General features: G+C 53.3%; 1 protein-coding gene across 2 annotated transcripts in view; it reads left to right on the top strand.

Annotated features, from left to right (window-relative positions):
- The first annotated feature begins 403 nt into the window (after positions 1-403).
- UGP2 (UDP-glucose pyrophosphorylase 2) overlaps positions 404-23,107 on the top strand; it is a 95,852-nt gene continuing 73,148 nt past the window's right edge. Inside the window, exons 1-2 of one of the 2 annotated variants that reach the window (XM_078786642.1) lie at positions 404-587; positions 688-791. The gene's annotated coding sequence lies outside the window, so the exon portion shown is untranslated. Of the gene's footprint in view, positions 588-687; positions 792-2,463; positions 2,519-23,107 lie in introns of those variants that run through there. The other variant, XM_068099297.2, reaches the window with a different exon arrangement.

Here is a 23,107-nt window from a genome sequence, read left to right as displayed (position 1 = left end):
GGCAAATATTTATATTGACGCAACCGATATTTTCTGTGTTGTGGGAAAGCAATATGGCGGATGGAGCGCTTCCGGTGGCTTCAGGACCACCCGACCAATTAACGTTAGGCACCCTATCCAGTTATTATAGAGATCAGTGGTTTCTACTAATGAGAACAACTTGTAATGGCGAATGAATCAGTACAGCGAAGCATTTAACTGGTTAGAAGTTTAAAATGAATTCAATTTTTGAGTTGCTCCACCATTGAATGATCAAGGAAGTTCCTTTTCGACGAGGGGAAGTATTTTCCCCCAACAACTCGAGAAATGACGAAAAGTTGAAAATGTTAATCAAGAAAAACAATGTCATACCACTTACACATTATTTCTACTGATCGCTCGGATTTGACGCGGCAACAACAACAACCTTTAGAATTACGTCATGACGCAACGTCGTTGAGCGAATGATCTGCGTATTCACTATCAATATCGTTACCAAGGACGAAAGGGCCATAAAGTAAACCTTCCAAACTAAAACATCAACAATACCGATACCAGTGATACCACGACTACACCTAACAACAGCAGAAGCAGAAGCAGAAAGCGAGGTCGTACGAATGGGTTGTGCTGGTTGAAGTTCGAAGCTGCAGGACGTGTGTATAGTTAAGGTTAAAGAGAAGGAGACTGACTGGTTTTATCTCGCCGTAGTGGATTGACTGCGTGTGACGTCCTCTCCACGACTACAGTCTGCACTCTGAGTCTGAGTCCGAGTCCTGTTCCTCAACATCATCGAATCCGATCTTCATCTAAAGGTCATTTGAATGCCGCGGTGATGACTGCTGTGCTCGTCCTATCTGTCCCTCGTACCTCAGCTGTCCATGTCCATCCCTGTCCGTTTCTTCATTACCTCATCTCATGTGTTCCCCTTTTTCATTACCCTTGGTTTACTTGTTGGTTGCCATTATGATTATAAACCCGCGTTATCTTGATTGATGATAGTGGATCCTGATGTGGTTGAAAATGAAGGCTAACTTTACACTGGGTTGCTGATTTCCTGGATGTGGAGACGTAATGTGTCACTGGAACCTCGTCAGTGTGCGGTCAGCTCAATGTGACTGTCACTGGAACCTCGTCAGTGTGCGGTCAGCTCAATGTGACTGTCACTGGAACCTCGTCAGTGTGCGCTTAGCTCAATCAGTCAATGTGACTGTCACTGGAACCTCGTCGGTGTCCGGTTAGCTCAATCAGTCAATGTGACTGTCACTGGAACCTCGTCGCTCAATCAGTCAATGTGACTGTCACTGGAACCTCGTCAGTGTGCGCTTAGCTCAATCAGTCAATGTGACTGTCACTGGAACCTCGTCGGTGTCCGGTTAGCTCAATCAGTCAATGTGACTGTCACTGGAACCTCGTCAGTGTGCGGTTAGCTCAATCAGTCAATGTGACTGTCACTGGAACCTCGTCAGTGTGCGCTTAGCTCAATCAGTCAATGTGACTGTCACTGGAACCTCGTCGGTGTCCGGTTAGCTCAATCAGTCAATGTGACTGTCACTGGAACCTCGTCAGTGTGCGGTTAGCTCAATCAGTCAATGTGACTGTCACTGGAACCTCGTCAGTGTGCGGTTAGCTCAATCAGTCAATGTGACTGTCACTGGAACCTCGTCAGTGTGCGGTTAGCTCAATCAGTCGATGTGACTGTCACTGGAACCTCGCCAGTGTGCGGTTAGGTCAATCAGTCGATGTGACTGTCACTGGAACCTCGTCAGTGTTCGGTTAGCTCAATGTGACTGGCGCTGGTTACTGCACTAGAATCTCGTCAGAGTGCGGTCAGCTCAGTGTGACTGTCACTGGTTAATGCACTGGAACCTCATCAGTACATTAACCAATGTCAGCTCAATGTGACTATCACTGAAACCTCGTCAGTGAACGGTCTAATCAATGTGACTGTGACTGGTTACTGCACTGAAACCTCGTCAGTGTACGTCTCACGAGAATGTTAGCCATGATTGTGGCTTCACGAGAATGTGCTGTTAGTCACGATCCACGTCATTGTTCCACAATTTGTATTGTTTGTTCCTATTTAAGTGTTTGCTCCTATGGTTGCCTTAGACTTAGAAACAACAGAAGTTTAATTCAGTTTGCCTGAAAAAATACCACAATACCATATATGGTATACACCCAACCAACCACCCTAATCAAATTGCTACGTTTCATTCACTTTAACTGTTTGAGTGATTAATTTTTCAAGTATGCAATATATATGCAATATATTGCATACTTGAAAAATTAATCACTCAAACAGTTAAAGTGAATGAAACGTAGCAATTTGATTAGGGTGGTTGGTTGGGTGTATTAAATAAATTAGTTTTGTTCATCTTCTGTAAAATGAGTGAACTGACATTTGGAAGCAGAACCTGCAGGCAGGGAGGAGGTTTCAAATGCATATACTGTAAAACCAAAGAGCAAACTCTAAGCCTATAAGGGGTATGAGTATGTATATTTGAAGACTGAACAGCATGTCGTCTATCAGGAAAGAAAGGTACGTTTTGATTACAGCCCATGCAGAGGAAAGAAATTGAGGTAATGCTTGTTACCTTCACTGCCAAAGGTGGATGGAGGTTATGTTTTCACCCCTGTCTGTTTGTCTGTTTGTTTGTTTATGAACCAAATATCTCAAAACGTTGTGGACAGATTCGGACGAAATTTGGCAGAGATGTAGTGAATCTACTCAGCGAATCTAAAAGATGTAGCAAATCTAAATGTAGCGAATGTAGCGAATCTAAAATCGCGTATGTCACAAGGACGAAATGATTAAGATTTTGGTGAAGATCCGGATTCGGATCCGGCTACTAGAGTTTTTAAAGTGATTCTTCACCATTGAGAGATTGGGCCAAATGCGATACATAGCACGATATCTCAAAAAGTTGTGGACGGATTTGGACCAAACTTGGTGGACTGGTTGGGTGTCTGACAAGGGCAAGTAGATTCGATTTTGGTGAAGATCTGAATATGGATTCGGATATTAGAATTTTTAAATTTTTAAAGTGATTCTTCACCATTCGGGAAAAATCGATGGCCACAAAATAATCTTTACCCATAATGTTGTTTACCCAGAGGTCCTACAGTGACACCATTCCAGGCTTGGTTAACCACAAGAGGGCAACTACAATTTACATTTCAGGTATCTCGGATTTATAGACTAGACGGATTTATGGAAAAAGGCCATGTATAAGCTTCAAGGTGCATTTTTGGGTAAAAGTTGGGAACCTCACTTTTTAATATAATTGGGGTATGCTGAATTCGATTGACCCGGTTCCCAAGCCGAATTTTTTTTTTTTTTTTTAAGTTTTGAATAAACTGCTGAAGAACTTGGGCATTGGTGAATTCACAGAGGAGACAATCAAATCTGCAGAAGCGTTCGTCTGCAGAATATATAATGTGCACAGAACAAACAACATCTGATGTTGTTCTCCAAGACTGGTAAAACAGAAGCAATGTTACCGTGACCGTGGTGAATCACCATGGAAACGTGGTGATTCAGGACTAGAGCCTATTCTGATGTCACCGAGTCCTATCCCAGAAAGTTGCTTCGAGATGATTTGTTGTGCATGCCACAAGCAATGCAAGACTCGACGCTGCAAATGTCGCTATTCAGAGTTGAGGTGCACATCAATGTGTGCCTGTCAGCAACAGAGTGATGATCAGACCCCTTGTATGAATTTGATGTAGTTTGGCAAAACAACATGTGTGACATTCCTGAATGTTTGTGCTTCATGGCCATGTATACTTAATTTTAGAATAAATGGTTGTATGAAACATTCTTTTTTTTTTTTTTTTCTTTTTTTTTGTTGTATACAAGATCGAGGCTCGTGAAAGAGCGAACATTAATCACACAGAAAGACAAACCGACACATAAAACATATAACATCGGGAGCGGTAGACAAGATGGGGAGAGAGGGGGAAGGACACAAACACAACATTTGAGAGCAGGGACCGAGAGACATGGAGACATCGAGAGATCTGAGAGAGGGCGAGGGCTTTGGGGGGGGGGGGCATGGGAAGGGGGCGGTGGGAGAGGTATAAAACATATGGACGCTGCCAGGACTTCCAGGAAAGAAGTTGGAATTTCAAACAAGGTGGATCTGGGGTGAATTAGCGGGGGTAGAAAAGATCAAGGTTTTGGATGGGGGAAGATAAGAGATGGTGGTGAACAGCTGTTTTTAAGACCTGGAGGGAGGAGTGGGATTGAAGGGAGTGAGGGAGTTTGTTCCAGAGGCGGGAGAAAAGAGGAATGAAAGAGTGAAGGTGAGCAGAGAGCCGAGATTTCGGCAGTTTAACCATCAGAGGGTTGCTGGCAGATCTTGTGCGACCTGTAGGAATATTTGGGGGACAGAGCACAGAGAGAGCTGGGGGTGCAAGGCCGGAGAGGAGTCGGTAGAAGACAGAAAGACCACCTACCTGCCTGCGGTGAGTGAGTGAAAGGCCCTCAGAGATAGCTTCATCGCGGGAGATTCCAATAATTCTGAAAGCTTTGGTTTCAACAGCGTGAAGCCGAGCTAGGTGTGAGGCAGGAGCACCGGCCCATAGGGGAGAACAGTATTCCATTGAGCTGCGGATGAAAGCCTTGTATGTGGTGAGGAGCTCAGGTGTGCCGAGGAAGGACTTCGCACGACGGAGGATGCCCAGTCGGCGACTGGCTTTGGAGGCCAGCTTGGAAATGTGGTTTTCCCAAGAAAGATCATGGCAGATAGTGAGACCCAAAATCTTGAGCGACAGAACTTCTTGGAGAGGATTGTTGAGAAAGTAGATGGGAGGGTTGTCCAGTCGATCTTTTCGGAGAGACATAGTAAGAGTGTGAGATTTGTCAGGATTGAAAGACATGTTCCACTTGTTTGACCAGTCTGTGATTTTGTCCAGGTCTTCAGAGAGTGAGGAGGCAGCAGACTGCCGATCTGAGGGAAGAGGAATGGAGCGGCAGAGAGTGGAGTCATCAGCAAAGAGATAGAGAGGATTTTCGAGAGAGTCAGAGAGATCATTGATGAAGACCAGAAAAAGCACGGGGCCCTGTCATGAAAGAGCGAACCTTACCTTGTCTTATTAAAACCATTTCCCATTTTATAGCGTCCAATTTCAATATCAGTTTGAATGTCTCTTTCAATATGTCGCCAACCATAATATAGACGACGGATTTATGAAAAAAAGGCCATGTATAAGCTTCTAGCTGCATTTTGGAGTAAAAGTTGTAAAGTTAAAGTAAAAGAGCTGCATGTATATACATGATATAGAAATGCTTGTTCAAAGAAATCATACTAAAATACGCCATTTGTGTCTGTCTGTCTGATGAATTTTTGACGCCAATACATTCTGTCGTTACTTATCCAATCTCAACCAAACTTGACAGGATGACGAAGGGTTACACAATGAAGGTTGTAGCGGATTCATTTGCCCCCCTCCCCAAGGGGGTTTTCTCTCCCTGAGCTAGTTTGCACACCAATGCCATCAATGGGGTTGCACGTTGAGGTGTATATAAATTAGCTTTATCGTGGCGTATTTCCAAAGAAGATTTATCGTGGTGTTTTTCCAAAGACGCTTTTAAGAACAAAATTAATGATAATCACATATTGTTAATGTTATTACAAAACAATATTAATACTAATAATGTCCCACTTCCCCAAGGCGTTTTTCTTGCAGTGATAACGTGCATAAATAGCTTATAGTTATAATGGCGTTTCTGTGGGAGCAACGGCTTCCACAGAAGTAAAAATATTATACACCACAAGCACGTATGCTTAGCTTTTTAAGCAGTCACTAATGCTCTTTATAACACTAAATTAAGAAATTTGGAGGAATCCCGACATCCGTGAAGTAAGGTTTACTTACAGAACTGGGCGAAGATCTACTGTACTGTGGCGTACACGAAAGCCCACTGGCGTGGTGACATCATTCCGCGCACCAAGTGGGCGGTGGCCACGCCCTAGGGGTAGGCGTGGCCTCAGGATATACACCGGGCACGCAGCCCGCAGCGCGCCAGTGCTACAGTGACCTCTTTGGAATAAAGAACTATAAACTTACCGCGTTGTCCGCTTCCTCCTTGGTAGCAAGTCCTGCGCGTAGCACCGCGTGCTTCATTGGTGACCTCCGACATTCGAGTCAGCTGTCGCTGACTACCCGAAACCGCCGCAACAATGGCTACCAACGCGGTCTCCATCAAGCTCCCCGAATTCTGGGAGTCACAAGCCGAAGTTTGGTTCCTGCAGGCGGAAGCCCAGTTCCGACTTCGAGGCATCACGGTGGACGAGACCATGTACTGCCACGTGGTCGCCGCCCTTGGGCCCGGCACGGCCACCCGCGTCGTATCGGTCCTAAGGGATCCACCTGCCGACGGCAAGTACGAGGCGGTCAAGCGTCTCCTCCTCGCCACGTTCGGCCTTACGGTGGACGCACGGGCCGATCGCCTCTTGGAACTCCCCGAGATCGGGGACACGCGACCGTCGGTCCGTATGGACCATATGCTGGCGCTCATGGGCGACGAAACCCCGAACGCTCTATTCCGGGCGTTGTTTCGACGCCAGCTGCCAGCACGAGTCCGCCTCGCTTTGGCTGGTTCCGCGTTAACGGAACCCCGTGCGCTCGCTGCTGAGGCCGACAAATACTACGCGGCTTTGGACGCGCAGGCGAGTCTTGGCGCGGTTGCCGCTCTCGAGGCTCCCGAGGCTTTCCCCGATGCACCGCACCTCGTGTCCGGCGTCACGCCCCGCCCACCACCACCGCCGCCGCCGCGAAGAAAACCGCGGTCTCCGATGCCGCAGCTGCCCGCCTGGTGTTTCTTCCACGCCAAGTTCGGCCACGAGGCTCGGCAGTGTCGCCCGCCGTGCTCATTCGGCAGGTCGGGAAATGGGCGAGCCGGCGCTCGGTGGCAACGGTGAGCGTCGGCAATTCAAACAGCCTTTTGTACATAACGGACACCTTGTCCCGGCACCGTTACCTGTGCGATACGGGAGCGCAGGTGAGTGTCGTTCCTGCCGGTACGTCCGACAAGCACACCGCGGGCCGAGGTCCCGCGCTGCTTGCGGCCAATGGTACGTCTATACGCACGTACGGAAAATGCTGTCTCTCCCTGCGGTTCGGAGGTCAGGTTTTCCGTTGGTCGTTCGTTACGGCCGACGTGCCTATGGCACTGCTCGGCGCGGACTTCTTATGTGCTAATGGATTACTGGTCGATGTAAAGCGCAGAAGGCTTGTCCAGGCTGAGACGTTCAGCTCGCTCGCGTGTGCGCTGCTCGCCTCGTTGAGCAGCTCACAGAGCGGCTCATCGAGCGGCTCGCCGAGCGGCTTGCTGAGCGGTTCCGTTCCGGCCAGGTTCATCTGTACGCTTCCGGCAGCGGACGAATTTGCCCGCCTCCTCGCGGGTTTCCCGGCCCTCACGCGGCCCACCTTCTCGGCGGGGACCGTCAAGCACGGGGTGGAACATCACATCCCCACCGCCGGGCCACCGGTCTACGCCCGGGCACGCCGCCTCGAGCCGACGGAGCTCGCGGTAGCGAAAGCGGAGTTCGCTACGCTGGAGCGGCTCGGCATCGTGCGGCGCTCCGAGAGCGCTTGGGCGTCCCCGCTCCACATCGTGCCCAAGCCCGGCGGGGGATGGCGACCGTGCGGGGACTACCGGCGCCTCAACGACGCCACCACCCCCGACCGCTACCCCGTCCCCCACATCCAGGACTTCTCCGCCCGGTTGGCGGGGATGTCCTTCTTTTCAAAGGTGGACCTCGTACGCGGCTACCATCAGGTCCCTGTCAGGCCGGAGGACATCCCGAAGACGGCTGTCATCACGCCGTTCGGGCTTTTCGAATTTCTTCGGATGCCCTTCGGTTTGAAAAATGCGGCTCAGGCGTTCCAGCGCCTCATGGACAGCGTCTTGCGCGGCTTGGATTTTTTGTACGTCTACCTGGACAACATCCTCGTCGCCAGCACGTCCCGCGAAGAGCACCTTCGTCACCTCCGCACGCTCTTCGAACGTCTGGGCCAGCACAGCCTGATCGTGAACCCCGCCAAGTGCCGGTTCGGTGTTGCTGAAATCGACTTTTTGGGGCACCGCATCACCAGGCACGGGGCCGTCCCCCTACCGGCCAAGGTGGAGGCGGTGAAGGGGTTTCTGCGCCCCCGCACGATCAAGGGGCTCCAGGAGTTCCTGGGCATGGTAAACTTTTACCATCGGTTCCTGCCCCGCATCGCCCAGCTCCTGCGCCCCTTACACGAGGCCCTTCGAGGGAAGCCGGGCAAAGGTGACGTTACCTGGACCGAGCAGATGGACGCGGCGTTCTCGGGCGCGAAGCTCGCCTTGGCCAACGCCACCATGCTCGCGCACCCGGCGCCCGATGCACCGATTGCCCTCACCACCGACGCCTCGGACTACGCGGTGGGCACGGTGCACGAGCAATGGGTGCGTGGTGCTTGGCAACCGCTGGCGTTCTTCAGCCGGCAGCTTCGCCCGCCCGAACGCCATTACAGTACCTTCGACCGCGAGTTGCTTGGGCTTCACGTGGCGGTCAGGCACTTCCGCCATCTGCTCGAGGGCCGTGCGTTCATGGCCTTCGTCGACCACAAGCCGCTGGTTTTCGCGATGGGCAAGGTCGCCAAGCCGTGGTCGGCCCGGCAACAGCGTCACCCCGCGACCGTGTCCGAGTACACGACGGACATCCGACACGTCACGGGAAAGGACAACCCGGTGGCCGACTGCCTCTCCCGGGCCGTCGCCCACGCAGTCCACCTTGGCATCGACTATGCCCGGATGGCGGCGGACCAGGCCGCCGACCCCGGGGTCCAAGCCCTGCGGACCGCCGTCACGGGTCACCGAGGTGCCCTTCGACGGCGCGGGCACGGCCCTCGTTTGCGACGTATCCCTCGGGCGGCCTCGCCCCATCGTGCCCGCAGGCTGGCAGCGCCAGGTTTTTGACGCCATCCACGGCCTGTCCCACCCGGGCACGAAGGCCTCCCAGAGGTTGGTCGCCGACAAGTTTGTCTGGCATGGCCTCCGGAAGGCCGTCCGCGGCTGCACCAGGACGTGCCTCGCGTGCCAGCGCGCGAAGGTGCACCGGCACACCCAGGCCCCCTTGGCCCCGTTTACGGTGCCGGAACGTCGGTTCGACCACGTGCACGTGGACCTAGTGGGACCTCTGCCCCCCTCGCGGGGTTTCACCCATGTCCTTACCATGGTGGACCGCACCACCCGGTGGCCGGAGGCCGTGCCCTTGGCGGCGACGACGGCAGCAGACGTCGCGCAGACGTTCATCGCCACCTGGGTCGCCCGGTTCGGCGCCCCCTCGGACATCTCGTCCGACCGCGGCCCCCAGTTCACCTCGGAGCCCTGGGCCGCGGTCTGACGGGGGCTCGGGGTCCAGCTGCATCGAACCATGGCCTACCACCCCCAGGCCAACGGCCTGTGCGAGCGATTCCACCGCTCGTTGAAGGCCGCGCTCCGGGCCACCCTCCGCGACGGCGGTTGGGTCGACAGGCTCCCCTGGGTCCTGCTGGGCCTCCGGATGGCGCCCAAGGAGGACCTGCGTGCATCCGCGGCGGAGTTGGTCTTTGGACAACCGCTGCGGGTGCCGGGCGAGTTCCTCCCCGACTCCACGGTACCTTGGTCCGCGGCGCAGGAGCGTTCTGCGTTGCAGGAGACCGCCCAGAGGTTCGCCCCGGTGCCGACGGCGCACCACGGGCACCCTCCTACACACGTCGCCCCGGAGCTTCGCACCGCGGAGTACGTCTTCGTCCGGCACGACGCCCACTGGACACCACTGCGGCCCCCGTAGGCCGGGCCTTTCCGCGTGCTGGAGACCGGGGTGAAACATTTCACCCTGGACATCGGCGGCACTCCTGACCGGGTCTCCATAGACTGCCTCAAGCCGGCCCACCTCGACGTGGACCACCCACGGCCGGTGGCTCAGCCCCCGCGTCGGGGCCGCCCCCCTGCGGGCGTACCCCGGCACCGCCCAGCACCGCAGGCACGCCGCCCCCCGGTCCGGCACCCATCCCGGGTACAGCCGGGGGCATCCCACCTGGCATCCCTGCACCCCGGACGCCGCCGGTCGCCAGAGGGCGCTTCGGCCGGGTCATCCGTTTGCCCCGCAAACTGGCCCTCCAGGTGCGCGGGAATTCTGGGGGGGCGCGTGTGGCGTACACGAAAGCCCACTGGCGTGGTGACATCATTCCGCGCACCAAGTGGGCGGCGGCCACGCCCGAGGGGTAGGCGTGGCCTCAGGATATACACCGGGCGCGCAGCCCGGAGCGCGCCAGTGCTACAGTGACCTCTTTGGAATAAAGAACTATAAACTTACCGCGTTGTCCGCTTCCTCCTTGGTAGCAAGTCACGCGCGTAGCACCGCGTGCTTCAGTACTCTATATAACCCACAAATGTTGGGTTAATAACATGGCCCTTTCTGCTGCTACCGTGGCATTTTTTGTAGCGAACTTATGAAACTCGCTCCTGCTATTTCATACGAAACTGAAAGGGAGAAGCTCGGGTTGTGCTCCTTTACCAAGCAGCTAGCTGGCGCTTGCCAAGCCAGCCATTCCTTAACGGTTTTGAATGGAGTGCTTGCTCAAATGCTTAAACCACTTAACGATCTCTTCACAAGAAACTTGGTAAATGAACACACACCCAATGTTCTTGAGACCCGCCCATAGATCGACTGGAATCTATATACCCCAAAGAGGAATGACCCTTCCTGCCCCCCACCCCCGGAGTCTGCGGGTGTACGAGTTGTCCAAAAATGGCAATTTGGCGGCCATTTTGTTTATGCTAATTAGAAGGTCAAAAACTCAAAATTCGGCTTGGGAACCGGGTTATTCGAATTCAGCATACCCTAATTATGTTAAAAGGTGAGGTTCCCAACTTTTACCCAAAAATGCACCTAACATTCACATTTCTCAGAAATCCGTTTAGTCTATTATAGGTACACTGTATGTCACATGTACATGGCCATGTACATGTATTCATGTATTACATTACTTAATTGCTGGATCTGGCGAATTTGCAAGTGGCCATTTTGAAAAACCTTGCATGCATCAGTTAACTCAGGATGTCTAGATGTCATGCATGTCTTTGCCCATGGGTTTCCCATGGATGCTGGCCATAATCCAGTGCATCTTCATGGATGAGTGTCGATATCGATTGCTGTGTTAAATTAAAGAAGATAATCCAACTTTAGTTTTGTATGTAGCAGATGGGACCGACATTTTTTTCCCGCGCCATCCCTACATAAGTACTCTCTGATAAATCACTAGTAAAAAGCGTGTCAAAATGACAAGTTGGAACAGTTTATTTGACGGTGCAGCCTCGTGAGCGTGCTGAAGTCTGAAGCCTCGGCCCAGTGTCAGTTGTGCTTGTATCTTCTTTTTTTTATTAGACATCATACGGATGTAAATGAACACTTGTTTTACTCTGCGATCATTGCACATAACGTGCAGCAAATTCCACCTCCATGCACCTTGTATTTATTATTATTATTATTATTATTTTTGTTAACGCTTCTGTACACCGCCTTGAGCGCTCGGTTTACAAGCCACCGTCTACAATTGCAATAGAAGACATAATTACTCTTTTATGTAAAATGTTTTTCGAGTTTGTTTTATCCTCAAACATAGACCGAAGTGAACACAAATTTATGTTAAAAGGTTGGACTTTAAAACCTACCCTTATGAAGGGGGACAAACACCTGTACAAACACAAAAACTGACTGTGTTTTATATGGTAAATTGCATCCATAAATACGAGTGTAAATATGCATTGCTGTGCAATTGCATGTATCATCACATAATCATACATGGGTGTAGACATGGCTTGCTGTGCAATTACATAAATCATCTACTATATCTATATGTTACATAATGTATCATATCATATCATATTGTAGGAGCTGTGCTCCCACGTCAATCGGAAGAATGGACGCGACAAAAAGCTGGAATTCGTCCGAGTTTCTTTATTCAAACAAAACAACTCGGGTACTCTCCAAAAGCCCGTTTATCGGGCAGCAATATATATACACACATTATCCCGGAGCGTTTGCCCGGGAAAGGCGAGAGGGGGCGTGGCCAGGCGTCCCGGCCGAGGCCTGGCAAGTTGAGCGCGGGCCTGCCCGGGCGTCCTGGACGAGCCCGGCATGGTGATCGCTCCGCGTCCTTGGTAGGTGCAAGGCGATTGTGTAAACCCAGCGGTAGCCGCTACACACGTCCCCCCAGAATCGACTTGCACCGGCAGGGTCAATTTGAGGGGGGTCCTGATGAACCGGCCGAAGCGACCCCTGGCGGGTCATGGGGGGGGGGGGGGGTCCGGTGTGGTGGTGGGCGGTCGAGTGGGGGGCACCGTGGACGGGGGGCGGCCTCGCCGCGGCGGAAGGGCCAACCGTGGCGGTTGGTCGATGTCCACGTGCACCGGCTTGAGGTGGTCCACCGCAATCCGGTCGGACCTGCCGCCGATGTCGATGACGAACGACTTGTCGTCCCGGCGCAGGACCCGGAAGGGCCCGTCATACGGCGGCCGGAGTGGCCCCCGATGTGCGTCATGACGCACAAAAACGTACTCCGCTGTGCGAAGCGCTGGGGGGACGTAGGACTGGGGGTCACCATGGTGGGATGTTGGCACGGGGGCAAACCGTCCGGCGGCCTCCTGGAGGTCCGAGCGCTGGTGAGCTGCGGACCAGGGACTGGTAGCGTCGGGCATGAATTCACCCGGGACGCGTAGCGCCTGGCCGTAGACAAGCTCGGCGGTGGATGCCCGGAGGTCCTCCTTGGGGGCCGTGCGGAGGCCCAAAAGGACCCACGGCAGCCGGTCGGCCCAACCGCCGTCTTGAAGGCCGGCATGAGCGCGGCCTTCATGGAGCGGTGGAATCGCTCGCACAACCCGTTGGCTTGGGGGTGGTAGGCCGTAGTACGGTGGAGCTTGACCCCCAGGTTGCGGGCGACCGCGCCCCACAGCTCGGAGGTGAACTGCGGTCCGCGGTCCGACGAGATGTCCGCCGGTGCGCCGAAGCGGGCGACCCAGGTGGCGATGAAAGCCTGTGCCACATCGGCGGTGGTGGTGGAGACGAGGGGAACGGCCTCCGGCCACCTGGTGGTCCTGTCCACCATGGTGAGCAGGTGTGTGAACCCCCATGATGTGGGGAGGGGGCCCACCAGATCCACGTTGACGTGGTCGAAACGTCGTTCGGGCACGGTGAAAGGTGCCAGCGGGGCCTGGGTGTGTCGGTGGACCTTGGCCTGTTGGCAGGCTGTGCAGGTGCTGGCCCAATCGCGGACGTCCCGTCAAAGGCCGTGCCAGACGAATCGCGCAGACACCAGCTTCTGGGAAGCTTTCCGGCCCGGGTGGGAAAGGCCGTGGAGGGAGGCGAAGATGCGGCGTTGCCAGGTAACGGGCACGATGGGGCGAGGCTGGCCTTGGGAGACGTCGCAGAGCAGGACAGTGTCCGCGAAGGGGATGTCGGCCAGGCGGAGGCCCGTGTCCGCCGCCCGGAGGGCTTGCACCATGGTGTCGGTGGTTTGGTCCGCCGCCATAAGCGCGAAGTCCACGCCGAGGTGGACCGCGTTCGCGCTGGCCCGAGAAAGACAGTCGGCCACGGCGTTGTTTTTGCCGGCGACGTGCCGGATGTCCGTGGTAAACTCCGACACGGCGGCGAGGTGGCGCTGTTGGCGGGCTGACCACGGCTCCGTGACCTTGGCCATTGCGTAAACCAACGGCTTGTGGTCGACGAACGCCGTGAAGGGTCGGCCCTCCAGGAGGTGGTGGAAATGGCGAACGGCCAGGTGTAGACCGAGGAGCTCACTGTCAAACGTGCTGTATTTGAGCTCGTTCGGCCGGAGCTGCCGGCTGAAAAAAGCGAGTGGCTGCCAAAACCCTGTTCACCCATTGCTCATGTCCGGCGCCCACCGCGTAGTCTGAGGCATCCGTGGTGAGGGCGATGGGAGCGTTGAGCACCGGGTGAGCGAGCAGTGTTGCGTCGGCGAGGGCCCGCTTTGAGCTTTGGAAGGCCGCGTCCATTGCTGCGGACCAGACAATGTCGTGCTTGGCCGGCTTGCCCCGGAGGGCTTCGTAGAGGGGCCGCATGAGTTGAGCAGCGCGGGGCACGAAGCGGTGATAGAAATTCACCATTCCCAGGAATTCCTGCAGGGCCTTTATGGAGCGGGGACGCGGAAACGTGGTGATGGCCTCGACCTTGGTTGGCAGCGGCACGGCCCCGTTCTTGGTGATGTGGTGGCCCAAAAAATCAACGGCCGTCGTGCCGAAGTGGCATTTGGCCGGGTTGACGATGAGGCCGTGCTCGCTGAGGCGCCCGAACAGTGTTCGGAGGTGGAGGAGGTGCTCGGCCCGGGACGTGCTGGCGACGAGGATGTCGTCCAGGTAAACGAAGAGGAACGGCAGGTCACGCAGCACGCCGTCCATCAAGCGCTGGAACGCCTGAGCCGCGTTCTTGAGGCCAAACGGCATCCGTAGGAATTCGAATAAGCCGAACGGCGTGATGACGGCCGTTTTTGGGACGTCGGCCGCCCTGACAGGTACCTGGTGATATCCACGTATGAGATCGATTTTTGAAAAAAATGACCCGTCCTGCCAGACGGGCGGAGAAGTCTTGGATGTGCGGTGTTGGATACCTGTCGGGGGTGGTAGCGTCGTTAAGGCGGCGGTAGTCGCCACATGGGCGCCAGCCGCCCCCTGGCTTTGGGACGATGTGTAGTGGCGAAGCCCACGCGCTATCGGAGCGCCGCACGATGCCGAGGTGTTCCAAAGCGTCGAACTCGGCTTTGGCCACGGCGAGCTTGGCTGGGTCGAGGCGGCGGGCTCTGGCGTAGACCGGCGGGCCCGTGGTTGGTATGTGGTGCTCGATCCCATGTCGTACTGCGACGGCCGAAAACGTCGGCCGCGTGAGGGCCGGGAATTCCGTGAGCAGGCGAGCAAACTCGTTCGCCGCCGGGAGGGCGCATGCCAGCTCGGTCGGAGCGGAGCTGCTCAATGTGCATACCAGGGAGCTGAAGGTCTCGGCGTTGATGAGGCGACGCCGTTGGACGTCCACCAGCAGTCCGTGTGCGCAGAGGAAGTCGGCGCCTAGCAGAGCCATGGGCACGTTTGCGGTTACAAACGTCCAAGTAAAGCGTTGGCTGCCGAAGCAGAGGGTGACGTTGCGCGGGCCGAAGGTGCGGATGGCCGATCCGTTGGCCGCAACCAAGGAGGGGCCGCAAACTGCGGACTGCCTTTCCTGATCAGAGGCGGGTATGACGCTCAGTTGGGCGCCGGTGTCGCACAGGAAGTGCCGTCCGGACGCTTTGTCCATGATGAAAAGTAAGTTGCCCGTGTGGCCTGCGCTCATGGCTGGTAATGAACGCCGGCCCGGCCGTTTCCCGGCCTGCCGAAGGTGCACGGGGGTCGGCATGTCCGGGCCTTCTGTCCGAACCTGGCATGATAGTAACACCACGCTTGGTCAGGTGGAGGCCCCGGTCGTCGTGCTGGAGGTGGTCGGCTCGGCGTAGCGGCTGGCAATTGTGTCGGCAGTTCGGTCGTCGACCGTGCCAGGTGCTCGGGCGCCATGGGCGTTGCGTCGGACGGCGGTGGGCCCCAGGTCGCTGCTGCAATGCGTTGGCCTGCCGCGGAGATCTTGTCGGCTTCCCTGGCGAGGGCGCGGGGATCCGTGATCGTCGTGCTCGCCAGGGCGAGGCGTACCAGGCTGGGCAGCTGACGGGGGAACAGCTCCCGGAACAGGAATGCCGGAGAGTGCTCGCCGAGCAGCGAAAGCATGTAGTCCATTCGCTCGGACGGGCGCGTGTCGCCGAGCTCGGGCAGGTCGAGCAGGCGCCGTGCGCGTTCCGCGGATGGGAGGGCGAAAGCGTCGAGGAGGAGCTTTTTAAACGCGCCGTATTTGTCAGCGGCTGGCGGGCTCTCGAGGAGGCTCAGGGCACGGTCCGCGGTGGCTGAACTGAGCGCTGCTACCACATGGTGGAAGCGGGTGTCGTCGGCCGTGATGCCTCGCAGGGCGAACAGGGAGTCCGCCTGGGCGAACCAAACCGCCGCGTGAGCCTCCCAGAAGGTAGGCAGTTTAAGGGCAACTGCCGTGTCCATGTCGGTAGGTCACCAATGTAGGAGCTGTGCTCCCACGTCAATCGGAAGAATGGACGCGACAAAAAGCTGGAATTCGTCCAAACCAAAATTCGTTATTGTCACCAAACAACTCGGGTACTCTCCAAAAGCCCGTTTATCGGGCAGCAATATATATACACACATTATCCCGGAACGTTTTCTCGGGAAAGGCGAGAGGGGGCGTGGCCGGGCGTCCTGGCCGCGGCCTGGCAAGTCGAGGGCGGGCATGCCCGGGCATGCCCGGGCGTTCCGGACGCGGCCTGGCAAGTCGAGAGCGGGCGTGGCCGGGCATGCCCGGGCGTCCCGGCCGAGGCCTGGCAAGTTGAGCGCGGGCCTGCCCGGGCGTCCTGGACGAGCCCGGCATGGTGATCGCTCCGCGTCCTTGGTAGGTGCAAGGCAATTGTGTAAACCCAGCGGTAGCCGCTACAATATGATATATAGATTATATAGATATAGAGACATGGCCATGTAATCGGAAATGTGTAAACTGTTCTACATTAATCTGAAGACATCATTCGGGTTTCTTCACTTGTTTTGAAAGACCAGTACACATATTCCCCACGGGGGCTGCAGGAAGGGTCATTCCTATTAAGGTTATATAGATTACAGTAGATCTCGGGTCGGGCCTCAATAACATCGGGGGTGCATTCATTTACCCAGTTTCTTGTAGAGCGCTCGCCAAGTAGCTTAAGCATTCGAGCAAGCACTTCATTCGAAACCGTTGATAAGGAACGGCTGGCTTGGCAAGCGCCTAGCTAGCTGCTTGGTTACTGAACACACCTCAGGTTTCTTCCTTTTCACTTTAGTGTGAAACAGCAGTAGTGACTGCTTCAAAAGGTAATCAAACGTGTTCATGGTTTATCATATTTTTACTTCTGGTCGGGGCCGCTGCTCCGACGAAACGCCACAATGAGTTATTTATTCACGTTTAACAAGGCGTTTCTTCAAGGAGGAATAGCCCCTTGGGGAGAGGGGATATTCGTATTAATATTGATTTGTAATAACATTAACAGCATATTATAGTCACTAACTGTTAAAACTGCTAAGGTTTCTCAGTAAAGTAAATCGATGGAAAAATAATTATACGTTAATTGACTAAATAGTTTGTGTTTTTTATATATATATATTGTTACGGATCTCGAACGTCGGCTCTCCCCTTATCAAGGGGGGGTTAATCCCCTTGTCCTTTTATCTGGCCGACGCGATAGGTAGGGTTATTGGTCAACTTAGTCCCAAATACCTAATTACGAACACCGACCGCGAAGCAGGGAAATAACTCCCGCCCGAACCATGGCGTTGGTGGACACGCCGAGCGAAGCGAGCCGCGATTCGGGCCGTTAACAATGACTAGATCCGATTATGGCGGTTCCGATCGTGCCACGTTTACCCAAAGGAGAAAAGACTGATGCGATCGGATGGAGAGGAAACCCAGAAAATAGGAAGAACAAGCAATTTATTGTCCCCCGTCGCTCAGCGGAGCGAAAGGGGGACTATGGCTTTCCCCTCCGTCCGTGTGTCCGTCCGTCCGTGCAGGCGTGCGTGCGTGCGTGCGTAAGCGAAGGACCGCATTCGAATTTGGTGTGTGGGTGCAACCCACGTCAAAATCCAAGATGGCCGCCGCCATGTATGTCTGATGCCATGTATGTCTGAACCTTGTAACCTGCATATCTTGAAAAATAAGCGAAGTACCAACTTCTAATTTGGTGTGTGGGTGTATCTCGGCATAAGGACGAACGCTATTGAAAATTGGGTCGCCACGTCAAAGTCCAAGATGGCCGCCACCATATATATGTCTGAAACTTGTGAGCGAAATATCTCGAAAAATAAGCGAAGTACCGACGTCTAATCTGGTGTGTGGGTGTATCTAGGCACAAGGAAGAACGTTGTTTAAAATCAGGCCGCCACGTCAAAAGTCAAGATGGCCACCGCCATTTATGCCTGAAACTTGTGAGATGAATATCTTGAAAAATAAGCAAAGTACCAACTTCTAATTTGGTGTGTGGGTGTATCTCGGCATTAGGAAGAACGCGATTGAAAATTGGGTAGCCACGTCAAAATCCAAGATGGCCGCCACCATATATATGTCTGAACATTGTGAGCGAAATATCTTGAAAAATAAGCGAAGTACCAACTTCTAATCTGGTGTGTGGGTGTATCTAGGCACAAGCAAGAACGCTGTTTAAAATTGGGTCGCCACGTCAAAATCCAAGATGGCCGCCGCCATGTATGTCTGATGCCATGTATGTCTGAACCTTGTAACCTGCATATCTTGAAAAATAAGCGAAGTACCAACTTCTAATCTGGTGTGTGGGTGTATCTAGGCATAAGGAAGAACGCTATTGAAAATTGGGTCGCCACGTCAAAATCCAAGATGGCCGCCGCCATGTATGTTTGAACCTTGTGAGATGAATATCTTGAAAAATAAGCGAAGTACTAACGTCTAATCTGGTGTGTGGGACTGTGGGTGTATCTCGGCATAAGGACGAACGCTATTGAAAATTGGGGTGCCACGTAAAAATCCAAGATGGCCGCCACCATATATATTCCTGAAACTTGTGAGCGAAATATCTCGAACAACAAGCGAAGTACCAACGTCTAATCTGGTGTGTGGGTGTATCTATTGGGTCGCCACGTCAAAATCCAAGATGGCCACCGCGATGTATGTCCGAACCTTGTGAGATGAATATCTTGAAAAATAAGTGAAGTACCAACTTCTAATTTGGTGTGTGGGTGTACCTCGCCATAAGGAAGAACGCTATTGAAAATTGGGTCGCCACGTCAAAATCCAAGATGGCCGCCACCATATATATGTCTGAACCTTGTGAGAGAAATATCTCGAAAAATAAGCGAAGTACCAACTTCTAATCTGGTGTGTTGGTGTATCTAGGCACACGGAAGAACGCTGTTTAAAATTGGGTCGCCACGTCAAAATCCAAGATGGCCGCCGCCATGTATGTCTGAATCTTGTGAGAAGAATATCTTGAAAGATAAGCGAAGTACCAACTTCTAATTTGGTGTGTGGGTGTATCTCGGCATAAGGAAGACCGCTATTGTAAAGTGGGTCGCCACGTCAAAATCCAGGACGGCCGCCACCATATATATGTCTGAACCTTGTGAGCGAAATATCTTGAAAAATAAGCGAAGTACCAACTTCTAATCTGGTGTGTGGGTGTATCTAGGCACACGGAAGAACGCTGTTTAAAATTGGGTCGCCACGTCAAAATCCAAGATGGCCGCCGCCATGTATGTCTGAATCTTGTGAGAAGAATATCTTGAAAGATAAGCGAAGTACCAACTTCTAATTTGGTGTGTGGGTGTATCTCGGTATAAGGAAGACCGCTATTGAAAATTGGGTCGCCACATCAAAATCCAAGATGGCCGCCTCCATGTATGTCTGACCCTTGTGAGCGAAATATCATATCATAGCATGTTTTCTGCGTGTTCCACTTTGTCAACTCACATCACTTCCCCGACGGGGGACCTAGGCGTAACGCTTGTTACAAATGTACAAGAAGGAGAAGAGGAAACGAAAGAAATGTACAGGATAGGAAGAGGAAGAAGAAGCACACCGGGCAGCTTTAAACAGTCTTATTCTTAATACCCCAGGACAAACGGGCCCGTCTCACATACACACTCACACGGGGAATGTAGATGGTTGATGGTCACCAGCGCGTCCAGGCTCCAGCCCGGCTCCGGTCCAGGCTCCGGTCCAACGGACGAAACCCGGCAGGCAGCTTCGCGTATAGTGGAATGCGAACGGACAATTATATAACGGGAGGAAGGCTGGTGTCCTAGCGGCGGATATAATAAGTGCACGCTCGTGCCAAACGCCCCCACTCTCCAATGTTCTGCTTTAGTACAAGGTTCCAACCAGAGTCCTTTCACAAGCGCGCTCTTCTAGTCAGTCCTTCAAATCACAGTAGTCCTCCAAGTGTGCTCTCTGGTAAGTCCTGTGAAAGGGCTTTGCGTTCGCGCTTTTATAAGTCAAGCAGCGATCGCTCCGCGAGCCCAAAACCCACGCCTGTCAGGCGATCTTACTACAGCTCTGGTTGGCTGGTGCTTGCTTACCGGCCCCGCCTTTGACGGCTGGGTGACATGGCCACACCTTCTTCCTGGCGTTCCGCCCCCTTTCTCGGGCCTCACCTCGTGGCTTATGGCGGCATTTGGGCGGAAGCCCAGCGAGGCTGCGAACGCTGCTGGCAAGGCGCGTAACAATTGGGAGGGCTGTGGGGCACAGACAGGAGGGCGCGCTTAATGGCGTCACTTGGAGAGGGAGGCTGGCAAAATGAATGGAATGGGGACCTACTCCTTATTTGATTGACACAACACAGATTCAACTATTGGAAACATGGCCTTACCTATACACATACTAATGAAATAACTGAAGTCCTATGGTGACCTACATGTTGCTTGTGGCCTAACTATGGGGTGCAACCTTTAACCCTTTAATGTCATATTTACAAGTGTGGGTTCTCAAAACTGCAACACTGCACCCCCCCTTTTCCTAGGCTCGTCCCGAACCGAAACAATAGGACTATCTTTTAATTAGTGTGACACTTAGGTGTGGTTACCCTCTACTTTTAACCTACTACTCTGAGTGCGACAGTTTTAACACTAGATATGTCCCCCCTGCTGCGTTGCGTCCAATCTAACTGACTCACGCCCACAATTAACCGAATTGCGGAATGGTTCTCAAACTACACATAAAGCCGGTGGGGAGCATTATTTACAAGACTACTATTATTTACACGACAACCCGGGACCTGTCTTTTGTGGGAAAAAGCAGAAAGAATTTGATAAGAGGAAATGCCATTGCAATGCACTGCACAGATACACCATACCCATGTGTACCAAAATGCACCAATAAAAAAAAAATATGCACAAAAAGCACCAGCCCCAAAAATGCACAAAACAAAACATTTCAGAAATAAATCAATGATGTCTTCTGGGCTTCTCTGCTGGGCCGATGTATCTTGGCTTGATCTTCTGGCTTGATATTTATTTAATAAAAAGGGCACACACCGCGTCCGCTTTTTATTTATGGCCAGCAGGGCCAACTCAGGTGGTCCACTGCTGGGCATTGATGCCACTTAAAACAGTGGTCCGCAAGCCAGATACTGCTGGCAGCAAAGGTTTGTCCCAGCAGAGGTGCCAGGCCACAGAACGTGTGGTCCATAAGTGCCAGGCCACAGAACGTGTGGTCCAAAGGTGCCAGGCCACAGAACGTGTGGTCCATAGGGTGTACTGCCTGTACCGGTGCAGGCGGGCATGCAGGCAGCAAGGTGCAGGCAGCAAGAGTGCAGCCGCACAATTCAGGGCACCTGCACACTCCCCTCGGACAAAAGACCATGGTCCATGAGTGGGGAAGGAAGACAAAGCAGAGGTTAGCGGGGGTCAAGGGCGCAAGGGTACACATCAAAACAAGGCAATGCGACATGAAGGGCGCGGGAGAGCGAGCTGAGAAAGCTCGTCCCTAGCCGTACGTCACCCCCCATGTCAACCTACACTACCCTTGCCCTTCCCTGTATTTACACCATTTACAACTTTACAAATTCGTCTCTACTGTCACGTCCCCCATATCTCCCCTAATCCAAATTCGTCATCAATCCCTCCTAAGGAGGAAGGGATGGAATAACCAATGTCTCACCCACGTCAAGATGCGTCTCACATTTCCAACATTTGCCAAAACCTGGTGTGGAGTCCTATCACCTCGGTGAGTGGATGCGGATGGTGCGAAGAGACTTTCATCCTAGCTATACTTCTAATTTGACATTAACACTTTTAAACTACCCGGGGTCTCGCCCTGCCAATCCATTGGCCATCATTAAACTATGCGGTTCTAGAAACCAATTCCCATTGACCATCCCTGTGATGCTCACCAATTTGGGGTCTCACTCCCCCAATTTTTTTATACTGTGCCCTTGCACAATTTCGGGGCTGGGTCGTGTGGCTCTCCTAGCAGGTCCTACTTACCTGCGCACCTCCGCCACTGAACGTCACCACCCGAGCTTGCCTAGCTCCTCACTACCCTAACCTACCTGGGGAAGGCCCTCCCTGGCGCTTACCCCCTCGATGCCGTCTCTGGCATTGGGCTACCCAGGTCCTCTCTTTAGGATCCTCGGGCCCCGCTGAGCACTACTGAACTGAACACTAACTGGCTCCCAGAGCCTACCTGCGGCCTCACCTGGCCGACAGACTACCAGTGGCGGAGTGCTCATTTAACCATACGCACTAACAGGCCACACACCCAGCCATTCCACACACTAATGCACCCCTCTAAGCACTTCTTTGCTACTACACGCACCACAGATGTCAATATCCAACCAATTTACCTACTCCCTCTACCTAACGTTAAACTACCCTCCCCGGGTACTCGTGAAGGGGTCCATCCTTCCCCCATTCACTCCTTCGCACCATACGCTCCACTCCACTCATCCCACAATACTCACTCCACACCATTTATTCCACACACCTGTTTCCATACACCCCAAATCTCCACTTGCATCCTATGCAAGTCATTCACTCAACACCATTACACTCATCCACAATACCCTCACAATACATCACTTCTCCAAACCATTGCCTCATTCGCTCAGATTTTCCCACGCTCCAATTCCTCATTTCAACATGCTCACCAGCAAGACTCTCATTCAATTCCTCATTTCATCCTAAACTTCAAGCTCATACACACAGCATCATTTAATCTAACTATTTCCCCTAATACTGGTGCTTTCCCTGTCATCCCTTATACTCCCTCGTCATTATTATCCAACTACTCTACTCTACGTCCCCACTACCTGTACAATGTCACTACTTAAATCTCGGTCACCTACGGTCATCTCTAGATCCTAACATTATCCTAACCCTCCCTGGCTAGTTCGCACCGCCAAACCCCATAAGTCTATAGCTCCTTTGCCCCAGAGGATGTGAATGGTAAAACTACCATCCATCACTACTGCTATTACCAATCGTCCACTATACTTGAGCCTCTCGGTGCGGGAATACATT

Source organism: Myxine glutinosa, chromosome 11 (assembly GCF_964187855.1).
Source record: "Myxine glutinosa chromosome 11, kmMyxGlut1.1, whole genome shotgun sequence".
Classification (NCBI taxonomy): Eukaryota; Metazoa; Chordata; class Myxini; order Myxiniformes; family Myxinidae; genus Myxine; species Myxine glutinosa.
Note: the sequence above shows the minus strand (reverse complement) of the source record. Positions and strands in the feature narration are given on the sequence as shown.